The following is a 15,189-nucleotide window of genomic DNA, read 5'->3' on the forward strand; positions in this document are numbered from 1 at the left end:
CACTTGTCATTCCAATCTCCTTTGCATTAGCGTAGCCTCTTCTGTAGCTTGTCAACTATGTGTCTGTCTATCCCTGTTCTCTCCCCTCTGCACAGGCCATACAAACGCTCCACACCGCGTGGCCGCTGCCACTCTAACCTGGTGGTCCCAGCGCGCACGACCCACGTGGAGTTCCAGGTCTCCGGCAGCCTCTGGAACTGCCGGTCTGCGGCCAACAAGGCTGAGTTCATCTCAGCCTATGCTTCCCTCCAGTCCCTAGACTTCCTGGCGCTGACGGAAACATGGATTACCACAGATACCACTGCTACTCCTACTGCTCTCTCCTCGTCTGCCCACGTGTTCTCGCATACCCCTAGAGCATCGAGCCAGCGGGGTGGTGGCACTGGAATCCTCATCTCTCCCAAGTGGACATTCTCTCTTTCTCCCCTGACCCATCTGTCTATCTCCTCATTTGAATTCCATGCTGTCACAGTTACCAGCCCTTTCAAGCTTAACATCCTTATCATTTATCGCCCTCCAGGTTCCCTTGGAGAGTTCATCAATGAGCTTGACGCCTTGATAAGTTCCTTTCCTGAGGATGGCTCACCTCTCACAGTTCTGGGTGACTTTAACCTCCCCACGTCTACCTTTGACTCATTCCTCTCTGCCTCCTTCTTTCCACTCCTCTCCTCTTTTGACCTCACCCTCTCACCTTCCCCCCCTACTCACAAGGCAGGCAATACGCTTGACCTCATCTTTACTAGATGCTGTTCTTCCACTAATCTCATTGCAACTCCCCTCCAAGTCTCTGACCACTACCTTGTATCCTTTTCCCTCTCGCTCTCATCCAACACTTCTCACTCTGCCCCTACTCGGATGGTATTGCGCCGTCCCAACCTTCGCTCTCTCTCTCTCCCGCTACTCTCTCCTCTTCCATCCTATCATCTCTTCCCTCTGCTCAAACCTTCTCCAACCTATCTCCTGATTCTGCCTCCTCTCCTCCCTCTCTGCATCCTTTGATTTTCTCTGTCCCCTATCCTCCAGGCCGGCTCGGTCCTCCCCTCCTGCTCCGTGGCTCGACGACTCACTGCGAGCTCACAGAACAGGGCTCCAGGCAGCCGAGCGGAAATGAGGGAAACTTGCCTCCCTGCAGACCTGGCATCCTTTCACTCCCTCCTCTCTACATTTTCCTCTTCTGTCTCTGCGGCTAAAGCCACCTTCTACCACTCTAAATTCCAAGCATCTGCCTCTAACCCTAGGAAGCTCTTTGCTACCTTCTCCTCCCTCCTGAATCCTCCTCCCCCCCTCCTCCCTCTCTGCGGATGACTTCGTCAACCATTTTGAAAAGGTTAACGACATCCGATCCTCGTTTGCTAAGTCAAACGACACCGCTGGTCCTGCTCACACTGCCCTACCCTGTGCTTTGACCTCTTTCTCCCCTCTCTCTCCAGATGAAATCTTGCGTCTTGTGACGGCCGGCCGCCCAACAACCTGCCCACTTGACCCTATCCCCTCCTCTCTTCTCCAGACCATTTCCAGAGACCTTCTCCCCTACCTCACCTCGCTCATCAACTCATCCTTGACCGCTGGCTACGTCCCTTCCGTCTTCAAGAGAGCGAGAGTTGCACCCCTTCTGAAAAAACCTACATTCGATCCCTCCGATGTCAACAACTACAGACCAGTATCCCTTCTTTCTTTTCTCTCCAAAACTCTTGAACGTGCCGTCCTTGGCCAGCTCTCTTGCTATCTCTCTCAGAATGACCTTCTTGATCCTAATCAGTCAGGTTTCAAGACTGGGCATTCAACTGAGACTGCTCTTCTCTGTGTCACGGAGGCTCTCCGCACTGCTAAAGCTAACTCTCTCTCCTCTGCTCTCATCCTTCTAGACCTATCTGCTGCCTTTGATACTGTGAACCATCAGATCCTCCTCTCCACCCTCTCCGAGCTGGGCATCTCCGGCGCGGCCCACGCTTGGATTGCGTCCTACCTGACAGGTCGCTCCTACCAGGTGGCGTGGCGAATCTGTCTCCGCACCACGTGCTCTCACCACTGGTGTCCCCCAGGGCTCTGTTCTAGGCCCTCTCCTATTCTCGCTATACACCAAGTCTCTTGGCTCTGTCATATCCTCACATGGTCTCTCCTATCATTGCTATGCAGACGACACACAATTAATCTTCTCCTTTCCCCCTTCTGACAACCAGGTGGCGAATCGCATCTCTGCATGTCTGGCAGACATATCAGTGTGGATGACGGATCACCACCTCAAGCTGAACCTCGGCAAGACGGAGCTGCTCTTCCTCCCGGGGAAGGACTGCCCGTTCCATGATCTCGCCATTACGGTTGACAACTCCCTTGTGTCCTCCTCCCAGAGTGCTAAGAACCTTGGAGTGACCCTGGACAACACCCTGTCGTTCTCCACTAACATCAAGGCGGTGACCCGATCCTGTAGGTTCATGCTCTACAACATTCGCAGAGTACGACCCTGCCTCACACAGGAAGCGGCGCAGGTCCTAATCCAGGCACTTGTCATCTCCCGCCTGGATTTCTGCAACTCGCTGTTGGCTGGGCTCCCTGCCTGTGCCATTAAACCCCTACAACTCATCCAGAACGCCGCAGCCCGTCTGGTGTTCAACCTTCCCAAGTTCTCTCACGTCACCCCGCTCCTCCGCTCTCTCCACTGGCTTCCAGTTGAAGCTCGCATCCGCTACAAGACCATGGTGCTTGCCTACGGAGCTGTGAGGGGAACGGCACCTCCGTACCGTCAGGCTCTGATCAGGCCCTACACCCAAACAAGGGCACTGCGTTCATCCACCTCTGGCCTGCTCGCCTCCCTACCTCTGAGGAAGCACAGTTCCCGCTCAGCCCAGTCAAAACTGTTCGCTGCTCTGGCACCCCAATGGTGGAACAAGCTCCCTCACGACGCCAGGACAGCGGAGTCAATCACCACCTTCCGGAGACACCTGAAACCCCACCTCTTCAAGGAATACCTGGGATAGGATAAAGTTATCCTTCTAACCCCCCCCCCCTTAAAAGATTTAGATGCACTATTGTAAGTGGTTGTTCCACTGGATATTATAAGGTGAATGCACCAATTTGTAAGTCGCTCTGGATAAGAGCGTCTGCTAAATGACTTAAATGTAAATGTGGTATTTGTGGGTTCTTTTACAGGTTCAAAATAGCCAGAAACAAAGAACTTTCTGCTGAAACTCGTCAGTCTATTCTTGTTCTGAAAAATTCATTATATTCCATGCTAGAAATTGCCTGTGTACTACTTCCTTCACAGAACAGCGCAAACTGGCTTTAACCAGAATATAAAGAGGAGTGGGAGGCCCCGGTGCACAACTGAGCAAGAGGACAAGTACATTAGAGTATCTAGTTTGAGAAACAGATGCCTCAAGTCCTCAACTGGCAGCTTCATTAAATAGTACCCACAAAACACCAGTCTCAACGTCAACAGTGAAGAGGCGACTCCCGGATGCTGGCCTTACACACAGTACCAGTCAAAGGTTTGGACACACCTATCCCTTCAAGGGTTTTTCTTTATTTGTACTATTTTATACATTGGTGTGACATCAAAACTATGAAATAACACTCATGGAATCATGTAGTAACCAAAAAGTGTTAACCAAATCAAAATATATTTTAGATACTTCAAGGTAGCCACCCTATGCCTTGATGACAGCTTTGAACACTCTTTGCATTCTCTCAACCAGCTTCATGAGTCATGGTTTTCCAACAGTCTGGAAGGAGTTCCCACATATGCTGAGCATGTCTTGGCTGCTTTTTCACTGTGGTCCAACTCATCCTAAAATTTCTCAATTGGGTTAAGGTCGGGTGATTGGAGGCTAGGTCATCTGATGCAGCAATCCATCACTCTCCTTGTTGATCAAGTAGCCCTTACTCAAAACACAGCTCCAGGCTGTGTAATTGTCCTGTTGAAAAACAAATGATAGTCCCACTAAGCACAAACCATATGGGATGGTGTATTGCTGCACAATGATGTGGTAGCCATGCTGGTTAAGTGTGCCTTGAATTCTAAATAAATCACTGACAGTGTCACCAGCAAAGCACCCCCACACCACCCCCTCCATGCTTCACGATGGAAACCACACATACAGAGATCATCCGTTCACCTACTCTGCATCTCACAAAGAGCCGGCGGTTGGAACCAAAACTCTCAAATTTGGACTCATCAGACCAAAGGACAGATTTCCACCAGTCTAATGTACATTGCTCGTGCTTCTTGGCCCAAGCAAGCCTCTTCTTATTGGTGTCCTTTAGTAGTGGTTTCTTTGCAGTAATTCAACCATGAAGGACTGATTCACAGTCTCCTCTGAACAGTTGATGGTGAGATGTGCCTGTTACTTGAACTCTGAAGCATTTATTTGGGCTGCAATCTGAAGTGAATATTAACTCTAATGAACTTATCCTCTGCAGCAGAGGTAACTCTGGGTCTTCCTTTCCTGCGGCAGTCCTTAAGAGAGCCAGTTTCATCATAGTGCTTGATGGTTTTTGCGACTGCACTTGAAGAAACTTTCAAAGTTCTTGACATTTTTCGTGTCTTAAAGTAATGGACTGTTGTTTCTCTTTGCTTATTTGAGCTGTTCTTGCCCTAATATGGACTTGGTATTTCACCAAATACCCCCATCTTCTGTATACCACCCCTACGTCATAACACAACTGATTGGCTCAAATGCATTAAGAAGGAAAGACTGGAAAACCCACCACCGGCCCAGGCCGATAGTGGTAAAGTTCCTGAGGTTCAAGGACAAGGTAGCTGTTTTGGAAAGAGCGACGAACTTGAGAAGAACGTATATCTTACCCAACGAGAACTATCCTGAAGCTGTGTGTCAGAAAAGGAAAGAACTTATCCCAGCCATGAAAGCTGCCAGAGCGTGTGGGGACATTGCTTACATCTGCTATGACAGGCTCATTTTCCAAGTCTGGAAGTGGTGAGAGTGCAAAGCCTATGGGTTCGTAGTTTCAACCCTGCAGCACACACACAAACCAATTAATTAGTTGACTGCTGAATGTATATTTTTTTCTCTTTCTTTGTTTGCTCTTTCACATTATGTCTATCTCTGAGAAGCTACCTATGAAAGGGCTGAAAATATCCCATATTAATATATGTAGCCTTAGAAATAAGGTTCATGCAATAAATAACTTGCTAACATCATAACATTCATATATTAGCCATTTGAGACTCACTTAGATAATTCATTTGATGATACAGCAGTAGCAATACAAAGATATAACATCTATAGAAGAGGCTATATACAGCAACACCTCCCAAGTGCTAACAGTCAGTATCTAAATAATGTGTGAAACTCTTAATAGTATATGTGATGTAAACAGAGAGGTCTACTTTCTTGGAGACCTGAATATTGACTGGTTTTCATCAAGCTGTCCGATCAAGCGGAAGCTTCTCACTGTAGCCAGTGCCTGTAATCTGGTTCAGGTTATTAATCAACCTACCAGGGTGTTGACAAACACTACAGGAACAAGATCATCCACATGTATCAATCACATTTTTACCAATACTGTAGAACTTTGTTCTAAAGCTGTATCGGTACCCATTGGATGCAGTGATCACAATATAGTGGCTATATCCAGAGAACGACAGTGTTGTCCAGGGTCACGCCAAGATTCTTTGCACGCTGGGAGGGCGACACTAGAGTTGTCAACCGTGATGGAGAGGTCTTTGAGTGGGTTGGCCTTACCCGGGAGGAAGAGCAGTTCCATCTTATCGAGGTTGAGCTTGGGGACGGAGAATAGTAGTTGAGTCTCATCAGCATAGCAATGATAGGAGAGATCATGTGAGGATATGACAGAGTCGAGTGACTTGGTGTATAGAGAGAAGAGGGCCTAGAACAGAGCCCTGGGGGACACCATTAGTAAGAGTTCGTGGTGCCGACACAGATCCCCTCCACGTCACCTGGTAGGAGCGGCCAGCCAGGTAGGATGCAATCCAAGAGTGTGCATAGCCTGAGACGCCCAGCCTTGAGCGGGTGGAGAGGAGGATCTGATGGTTCAAGGTGTCGAAGGCAGTGGATAGATCTAGGAGGATGAGAAAATCAGCTTTGGCAGTGCAGAGAGCCTCCAAGAGCAGTCTCGGTTGAGTGACCTGTCTTGAAGCATGAGTGGTTAGGGTCAAGAAGATTGTTCTGAGAGAGATAGAGAAAGTTAATCAGAGACAGCACACTCAAGTGTTGGAAAGAAATTAATGGAAGGCAGACGTAAGGAGGTTAAAGTCGCCAAGTACGAAGAGCGGTGCGCCCTCGTCAGGAAATTAGCTTAGCAAGGTGTCAAGCTCATTGAGGAACTCTCCAAGGGCATCTGGTGGGTGATAGATGACAATAATGTTAAGCTTGAGTGGACAAGTGACAGTGACAGCATGGAATTCAAATGAGATGGACAGGTGATGAGTAGACCTGTGCCACCACTGCGACGACCAGATGCTCTCGGACTATAAGAGAAAACATAGTCAGATGAAGAAAGAGCAGCGGTGTTCTCTGGGGTGATCCATATCTCCTTCAGGGCCAAAAAGTAATCGGACTGAAGGGCAGCATAGGCTGAGATGAACTCTGCGTTCTTGACCACAGATCGGCAGTTCCAAACGCTGGCAGAGACCCGGAATTCCACCTGGGATGTGCACGAAGAGTACACAAAATTAGAAGGGCTGCAGCCAAGGAGTGGGGAGTGTCTGTAAAGCCTACAGGGAGAGGTGCGAACAGGTATAGAAAACATACATAGTTGATGAAGCTACAAAAGAGCAAAATTACACAATCTGTAAATAACTAGGTAAGATACTCAAGTGAGAGAGTGGTGTGACCACAACAGATAAAGACAAAAAAAAATATCACTCCTAGGGATATCAGGAGTCCTCTAGCTATAGAATGAAGCACTTGGAATGTTGTTTTAAAACTTAAATTAACTTCACATTTAACTTCTGTTACATGGCCTAGTAACCATCACTTTAAATTAAGCTACAAAATACCCAATCTGTGGTGAACTCTCCCCATTTTAGGTGGAGCCTTTGAGTTACCACGTCTCTGAATTCTTTCCAATCCGTGCTGCATAGTTTTGAGCTGTGATTAGTGGATTGCTTTGATGACTTCTTTCACATCAGATATGTGGTAAAAGATCACATCGCTTGTTTCTGGCCACATGATTGAGTTCTTTCAAAGTTTGTCTCATACAGCTCACCTCAATTTCATTCTCCACCAGTTCAAGGACTTGGCCGACGAATGGTTGGTTATCGTACATCACAATAACAAACTTCCCAACTAAATCCAGTGTATTGTTTTGTGCAGGCTGCAGTGTTGACTTTGAGCTTGTGGTGGTAGGCTCCTCAGATCCTTCTTGATTGCAGTCACAATGTCTCTCTCCGTGGCTGCAGAAGCAGGACAGCTCTCTGACTTATCTTCCCAAGGGTTTGTGAGGCAATCTGTTGTATTTTCATGGTGTCTTTAACCACTTGCAACTGATTCTGCACTGCATCGTCATATCTACACACGTCAACTTCAGATAACCAAAAGTACCTTATGCTTGAGCTTGTGTTTTCCTGTAGTTTGCTGTACAGATCTTTTTGGGGTCTGGATATTTGCTCCCATGTTCACCATGTCATCAGCACTACGGACGTTTGCCTGCTCCACTGACTTCATCAGGAGCACCTTTTACCGTATCCCTTCTCTGAGAAGTTCCATGTTACTTCTTTGAATCCCAAAAGAAATGGAAGTGTGCTGAATAGGTAAAATATTATTTTTGTTCCTGTACTGTGTGACAGGATAGCCACTCATGAAGTGAAGAGTAGTTAGAGGGATTTTGCCCCTTCACTTCCTTCAAAATAGGCTCAAGGTGTGCTCACACGGCTCTTTCATCGTGGCGGAGGCTATCTGATTATGTAGCATATGACTGGCACCCTTGAAATGTGTACAACACACTAGTATGCAATTTACATGCATAGTTTTCTGAGAAGTCCATGTGAACAACTACTTCATTGTCACCGATGTTTTCGGCACTTCTCAACTTGAAGAAATGGTGCTTGGCGAGCAGGTTGAGTTTTTGATTCAGGATTCTGTTCAGATTCTGCCATGTGCCTATCTTTTCTTCATTGCTGGTCTCCTCTCTTTCCCATTGCTGCAAAATGTGGTGTTAACTTCAGGCAGAGCTAGTCTACCTCACTGTAATAAGAGAAGGACTCGTCTCTGAACTTTTTCTTTCTGCTTCGTTACGGTGTCTTTCTTCCCAGGCAGAAGTCTGCTATTTTTATCCCTACACAATAATTTAGTGACCTTTGCCTTCTTCTCTGCTGCCAGTTTCTTTCTCCCTCTTTGCTTGTTTCTTTCTAATTTTCTTTTTGACAGTGCAAGTTGTATTTCAAGTCTGATCATTTGTTGCTTCAACTGTGCTTTTTCTTTACCTAACTGGATATATTCTCTACATCACTTCTCTCTGGGGTTAATGAAGCAAGTGGTTGTCCCTGCTATGTTGGTGGCATCTCAGGTGGGTAATGTTAAGGTGGTTGGCTTTGCTGTGGAGTTGAGGGCTGAGGTGGGTGCTGCTGTTGAGGTTGTAGATTGCTCAGGGTGCTCCTCAAGATGGTCACCATCCATGGACACTGGAGTGAGGTTCATCACAGCATGCATTTGCCTCCAACTCCTCTGGTTTTTCCTTCGTTTATCCCTTCTCTTTTCAGCTGCAGAGGTCATCATCTCCCTACCTGGGCGATGGTCTATGTGCCCATCCTCCTTACATCTGCGGTAGCTAAACACAAGACGAATATAATTACAGAGATATAGTGCAGGCTATAGTCAAAATGACTTCCACAACATTAATATTTCCTAAACGCTATTGTAAACAACCTTTGCATAATATCCCACAGCTTAGTCTGACACTCATACATTGTATTGATTACCTAAAAGATCTAGCCTTCTTCAAATGAGTGTGAATCTAATTGAACTTAGTCTTAATTCAGGTTTGCTGGTTACTGAACTGCACTTGTCACTTAACTGCATGACCACTATATTAACTAGGCTTCCTGCTCAGATGCCACTCTTCCCTAACAAGAGGATCTGAGTTCTTCCGGGCCCTGAACAGTGCAGCCCTCTCTTTGTTGGATCGAGGCATCTATAAGTACATATTCCCTCAACATCAAAACTGTACTGATAAAGCATTAATAAAACATTATTATATTAAGTTCTTATGACTTGAATATGTGACTTCAGAAAAAACAAATAATTATGATAATCCTGTCATTACTTTTGTTTTTCACAATGTAATAGACAAAATATTCCTTAACACATAAAAATACATACACAGTTGAAGTCGGAAGTTTACATACACTTAGGTTGGAGTCATTAAAACTCGTTTTTCAACCACTCCACAAATTTCTTGTTAACAAACTAGAGTTTTGGCAAGTCGGTTAGGACATCTACTTTGTGCATGACACAAGTAATTTTTTCCAATTGTTCATAGACATTATTTCACTTATTCACTGTATCACAATTCCAGTGGGTCAGAAGTTACAGAACATACACTAAGTAGAACAGAACATGCACTAAGTTGACTGTGCCTTCAAACAGCTTGGAAAATTCCATAAAATGTCAGTCGAGGTGTACCTGTGGATGTATTTCAAGGCCTACCTTCAAACTCACTGCCTCTTCATCCTTGGGAGCAATTTACAAACGCCTGAACGTACCACGTTCATCTGTACAAACAATAGTACGCAAGTATAAACACCATGGGACCACGCAGCCGTCATACCGCTCAGGTAGGAGACGCGTTCTGTCTCCTAGAGATGAACGTACTTGTGAGAAGTGTAAATCAATCCCAGAACAACAGTACAAAAGTATCTATATCCACAGTAAAACAAGTCCTATATCGACATAACCTGAAAGGCCGCTCAGCAAGGAAGAAGCCACTGCTCCAAAAGCGCCGTAAAAAAGCCAGACTACGGTTTCCAACTGCACATGGGGAGAAAGATCATACTTTTTGGAGAAATGTCCTCTGGTCTGATGAAACAAAAATAGAACTCTTTGGCCATAATGACCATCATTATGTTTGGAGGAAAAAGGGGAATGCTTGCAAGGCGACGAACACCATCCCAACCGTGAAGAACAGGGGTGGCAGCATCATGTTGTGGGGGTGCTTTGCTGCAGGAGGGACTGGTGCACTTCACAAAATAGATGGCATCAGGAGGCAGGAAAATTATGTGGATATATTGAAGCAACATCTCAAGACACCAGTCAGGAAGTTAAAGCTTGGTCGCAAATGGGTCTTCCAAATGGAGAATGACCCCAAGCATACTTCCAAAGTTGTGTAAAAATGGCTTAAGGACAACAAAGTCAAGGTATCGGAGAGGCCAACACAAAGCCCTGACCTCAATCCTATAGAACATGTGTGGGCAGAACTGGAAAAGCGTGTGCGAGCAAGGAGGCCTACAAACCTGACTCAGTTACACCAGCTCTGTCAGGAGGAATAGGCCAAAATGCACCCAACTTATTGTGGGAAGTTTGTGGAAGGCTACCCGTAACATTTGACCCAAGTTAAACAATTTAAAGCCAATACTACCAAATACTAATTGAGTGTATGTAAACTTCTGACCCACTAAGAATGTGATGAAAGAAATAAAAGCTGAATTAAATCATTTTCTCTACTATTATTCTGACATTTCACATTCTTAAAATAAAGTGGTGATACTAACTGACCTAAGACAGGGAAGTTTTACTAGGATTAAATGTCAGTAATTGTGAAAAACTGAGTTTAAATGTATTTCGCTACGGTGTATGTAAACTTCCGACTTCAGCTGTAAATATGCTATCAATAAAACATACACTACAGTCCCTAAAAGCTTAAGAATAGTCCTAAAAACACAAAAACTATATATATGTGTCATGCGAAGTAACGAATGACATTGTGGAATAACAGTTATACAGAATGACAATCGACACTCCGTATGACAAAAAACAGCTTGAACTATTATTTGACCATGCTGGTCATCTATGAACATTTTAACATCTTGGCCATGTTCTTTTATAACCTCCACCCGGCACAGCCAGAAGAGGACTGGCCACCCCTCATAGCCTGGTGCCTCTCTAGGTTCTGGCCTTTCTAGGGAGTTTTTCCTAGCCACCGTGCTTCTACACCTGCATTGCTTGCTGTTTGGGGTTTTAGGCTGGGTTTCTGTACAGCACTTTGTGACATCAGCTGATGTAAGAAGGGCTTTATAAATACATTTGATTGAACTTATTCTACAGGCCCATCCACCTAGGAAAAAACGATGACCTTGATCTACAGCTTTTTAAAGTAATTTCACATCAAATATGACATTTTAAAATAAAAATGCTTTTAAAGAGTTGTATCGTATGACAGGACATTATAGTGTACCAGTGACCAAAAAGGTGAAATAATCAAGATTTTAGGAGAGACTTACTAACCTTTCTGCACTGTGTGGGGGTCTTTCTGATGCAATATCCTGTCATGTGACTATCGCAAAGCATTGTCTGAAATGGCTACTGAATGTCTGTTATACTGAATGACATTTAATGAAATCCCAAGTCTTTTAAAGCATAAAAATGTAATAAAGTTTAGGATCCTCACCATTATTTTTATTTATCAATACAGATAAACTCCTCTGGCATAATTGTGAGGGTATTGGATTTTTGTTATTTTTAAAGAAATCTATGCATATTGATTTTAGTTGTGGACAGTTAATCCTAATGGCATTTTGCTACTTCTGAGCTCTATAGCTCCCTGAATTCCCATTATTCATAATGAATACTCTTATGCCTATAAATAGGGGAAGGTTAAGTCTTATAATGCAGTGTTTGTAAAAATGTATTTTTATAATACTGTAAATATGCTTCGGACACCAAAATGGACACGTCATGTCATTGACCCAGGGCCCTATAAAATCAGGTTCTTTTTTTTCTCTCCAAGTTTTCACTCAAAAATCACACTTTTTTTTGGGGGGGGGGGGCACAAGAATGCTTAAACCACATCAGGAGTCCACTTTTGAGGTCTGGGAACAATCCCCCCCCCAAAAAAAAATGGAGGGTGTACTTGCCCTTTACTTCAATTGCACACCTATCAAGAGATCATTGTGTTGTGTTTGGCTGGTGGTGTTTTTGTACTGTACAATGTAGGCTAAATTTGATGACATAGTTTGCAAAACAAATGCCCCTGCAATTGGTACAAATCATCATGATATCATTCAGCTAGGTAGGCCTACTTTGCAGTCAACATTTGATAAGGAAGGTTTTTTGGGGAAAGCCTTTAGAAATGTTAATTCAAACTGTGCATGACGACTGAGTTGCGCATCGCAGAGATTCAACCAAGCCTTCAGACCAAACCTTTTGAATACCTGGTCTACATACCCATTGCTGTTTGAATAAATCTTGATAATAAAAAATAAGCTAATTGTGAACCAAAAACTAATGTGACCAGCTAAAACAATTTCTATGCCACCCTAGAGCCCAATAAAAATAAATAAAAAGGGTGTAGCACTGCCAAGTCAAAGGGTCGCAAATGCGAGTGTTTTGGTTGCAGTTTTGAGCCCCTGTGTCCTAGCTCTGGCCGACTCATTCTTAGAAAGGCTTATATTCCAGGAGTTTCTACTGAACCGCAGAGGAGTGAAACAGAGCATACCACCACACATCCTCTCTACAGACACACAATGCTCAGGGAGTGTAACAATAATCATCAGAGCAGTGGGACACACACACACACACACCTGGAGGCCTCCACATGGCAGGTAGTGACCTCGGTTCTCATCTTCAGTGTGTGGATCTGTTGTGTAAAGATGAGTCACTGAGGCTGCCGTGACTAGGTATCACTGTCTACTCACTCTCTGAGCTCAGCTCACTTTGTACAGAGGAGCATACTTAAGGAAGAATGCAGCAACTCTTGGAGGACAATAGAAGTGCACTTAAAGTTTTTTGTTTTAAACTCACAAAATAACATTTTTGGAAGTGAACTTTATTTGTCCTTGAAGAGTTGCTGAATTTCCACTTCATTTTCAGTCTGACTCAGCTCATGACTGGCTCTACTAAGGAAAACACAAAGAGAGTAAGTGAATGCTGCCAGCCACTGACAAGCACCAGCCCATAGTACTGCATGGTGCATTAATCCACTGATACAGCCTGGGTCAATGGATTCCTCAGGAGGGTTGTATGTCAGAATGACCATTATATCACCCTGACAGCGACTCTATACCTCCTTAGAACCAATGAACAAAACATCTAGGCCCTCCCTGCAGATCTGTGTCACCTAAATAAAGGCCATTCCCAAGTGAGTGTCATTTCAATAGGATTCAGGTCACTCTAAAAACCGTCCAGTCAATATGTTCAACAGTTACAGCCAGAGTTAGCCAGTCAGAGAAGTGCACAGGTAAACAAAACAACCGCTCCTGAACGTAGAACTAAAAGGCTAAGACATTGCACCTGATAAGAAACCAAAACATCTACTTTAAAAAGTGCAAATCGTGTCATGCAGTGTTAATCCTATTGGAAAACTCTGCATATGTACAGTACAACTCCGCCACACTTCAGTTGTTTTGCATTCTACAGTAATGTAAGACCTTCGTTTTACCCTGCTGAGATTCCTATGGGCATGAATGATCAGATATACAATAGCCCGAGGATGGATTAGCTGGGTCACAGGAAGTTCATTTTTAGAACAAAAACTGACTCTCCTATAAGCTTGTCATACAGGACTGCATTTGTTTCTTTGATACATATCTTCAGACCAGCCATATCATGCCGGCTCACTGTAACTCCTGATCTTATTATCAATGGCGTAGACTACTGAAAATGCCAATAACAAAGGTATAAGGAATTGCAATATTTACGCAAACCAAATCATACAAAAGTGATTTAGGCATTTATATAGAGAAAACAATTAAATGAAGGAACAAATATAAACACACAATCGACTATGTTGAAGGCAAGTAAATGTGTTACTTTAGAAACAAACAAAAAATATATTATTCCAAGATCTTACCACGAGTTCTCTCTTTGAGGAACTGCACTTCAATAAGAAAGCTTCGTAGAGCTGGTTTAATTTCTACAAATAAAACATAACATCAGACAGCTAGCTGGTCCTGTGTAGCTAGAGCACCAATGTTCGCTGAACTCCCGAGTCCTAGGTCCAAATTGTGAAGTGAAGTATTGACAGCGCTGTCAGACACTGGAAGAGAATGCGCTCTTAGGCTACCCTATGCCTCTCATTAATTCGTTCCCTCCCAGCCCACCAAGGCACTACCCACATGGGGATACCTCCAACTCCAACCTCTTTTCTCAAAGAGCAAAACAACACACGTTGGCTATGACATGTACCATTCTGTCGGATGAAAGAACCACGTCATGTCTCTGCTGCCTGGTTGACAGCTCTCTCTCCTCCCGAGGCGTGGCTCGGGAACTCTGTGGAGTTACTCATGTGACATACCCAGACACCAAGTCCCCCGGTGTATCGTGGTACTGCAATATTGTTACACCTCTGTTATCTTTGGTTCGGAGTAAACTTTCCACGTCTTCTCGTTGTCTCTCATAGTGGTCGTTTCAGCTAGCCTCCGTCCGAGTAACGTTAACTAGCTAGCTAGGACTTCCAACACGTTTTTCCCCCCTATGTAACGTTAGGGCATTCAACACAATTCCGTGACATGCATACTGCTCTATGCGAACAAACTATTATATTCAAAGCATGTTGTGAAATTCTAAAAATGTCATAAATTCCTTTATACGAGAAAGTGACATCGTCCACTTGGCTAGGAATCGTGCCGCGTTCAAGTACTAGTTGGAACTAAGAAACTCTGATATTTCCGACTCGCTAACTGGTTGTAGTTAATCACGTGCCACGATCAACGAATTAGTACATGGGATATTTCCAAGTTTCCTAGTTCTGACTACTACATGAACGTTGCATTTACAAGCTACAAATCCCAGGAAGTAAATCCACACGCCCCAGCTCCACGTCATCGTTAGATCACAGAGTTTCTAAACCCAGAGGCGCAACATCGCGAGACTTCCGGGAACGATTGCGAAACAGATCAGTCCGGGGTTTGAGAAGTCAATGAGAGAAGTGAACAATTCTAATTTAGTTGTCAAATTTCTCGAAATCTAAAAAAGCACAACCTCGATTCCACCCAATGACTTAAGTAGTTGAACATGTTATTACTCCAACCTCGTTAAAGTGACAAACTGACCTTATATA

At 44.3% G+C, this 15,189-nt stretch overlaps 1 protein-coding gene across 2 annotated transcripts in view; it reads right to left on the reverse strand.

Annotated features, from left to right (window-relative positions):
* LOC106573344 (furin) overlaps positions 1-14,883 on the reverse strand; it is a 167,891-nt gene extending 153,008 nt beyond the window's left edge. The window contains exon 1 of one of the 2 annotated variants that reach the window (XM_014148313.2): positions 14,316-14,883. The gene's annotated coding sequence lies outside the window, so the exon portion shown is untranslated. Of the gene's footprint in view, positions 1-13,980 lie in introns of both variants that reach the window. The other variant, XM_014148311.2, reaches the window with a different exon arrangement.
* Positions 14,884-15,189: the final 306 nt, after the last annotated feature.

Source organism: Salmo salar, chromosome ssa16 (genome assembly GCF_905237065.1).
Source record: "Salmo salar chromosome ssa16, Ssal_v3.1, whole genome shotgun sequence".
Taxonomy (NCBI): domain Eukaryota; kingdom Metazoa; phylum Chordata; class Actinopteri; order Salmoniformes; family Salmonidae; genus Salmo; species Salmo salar.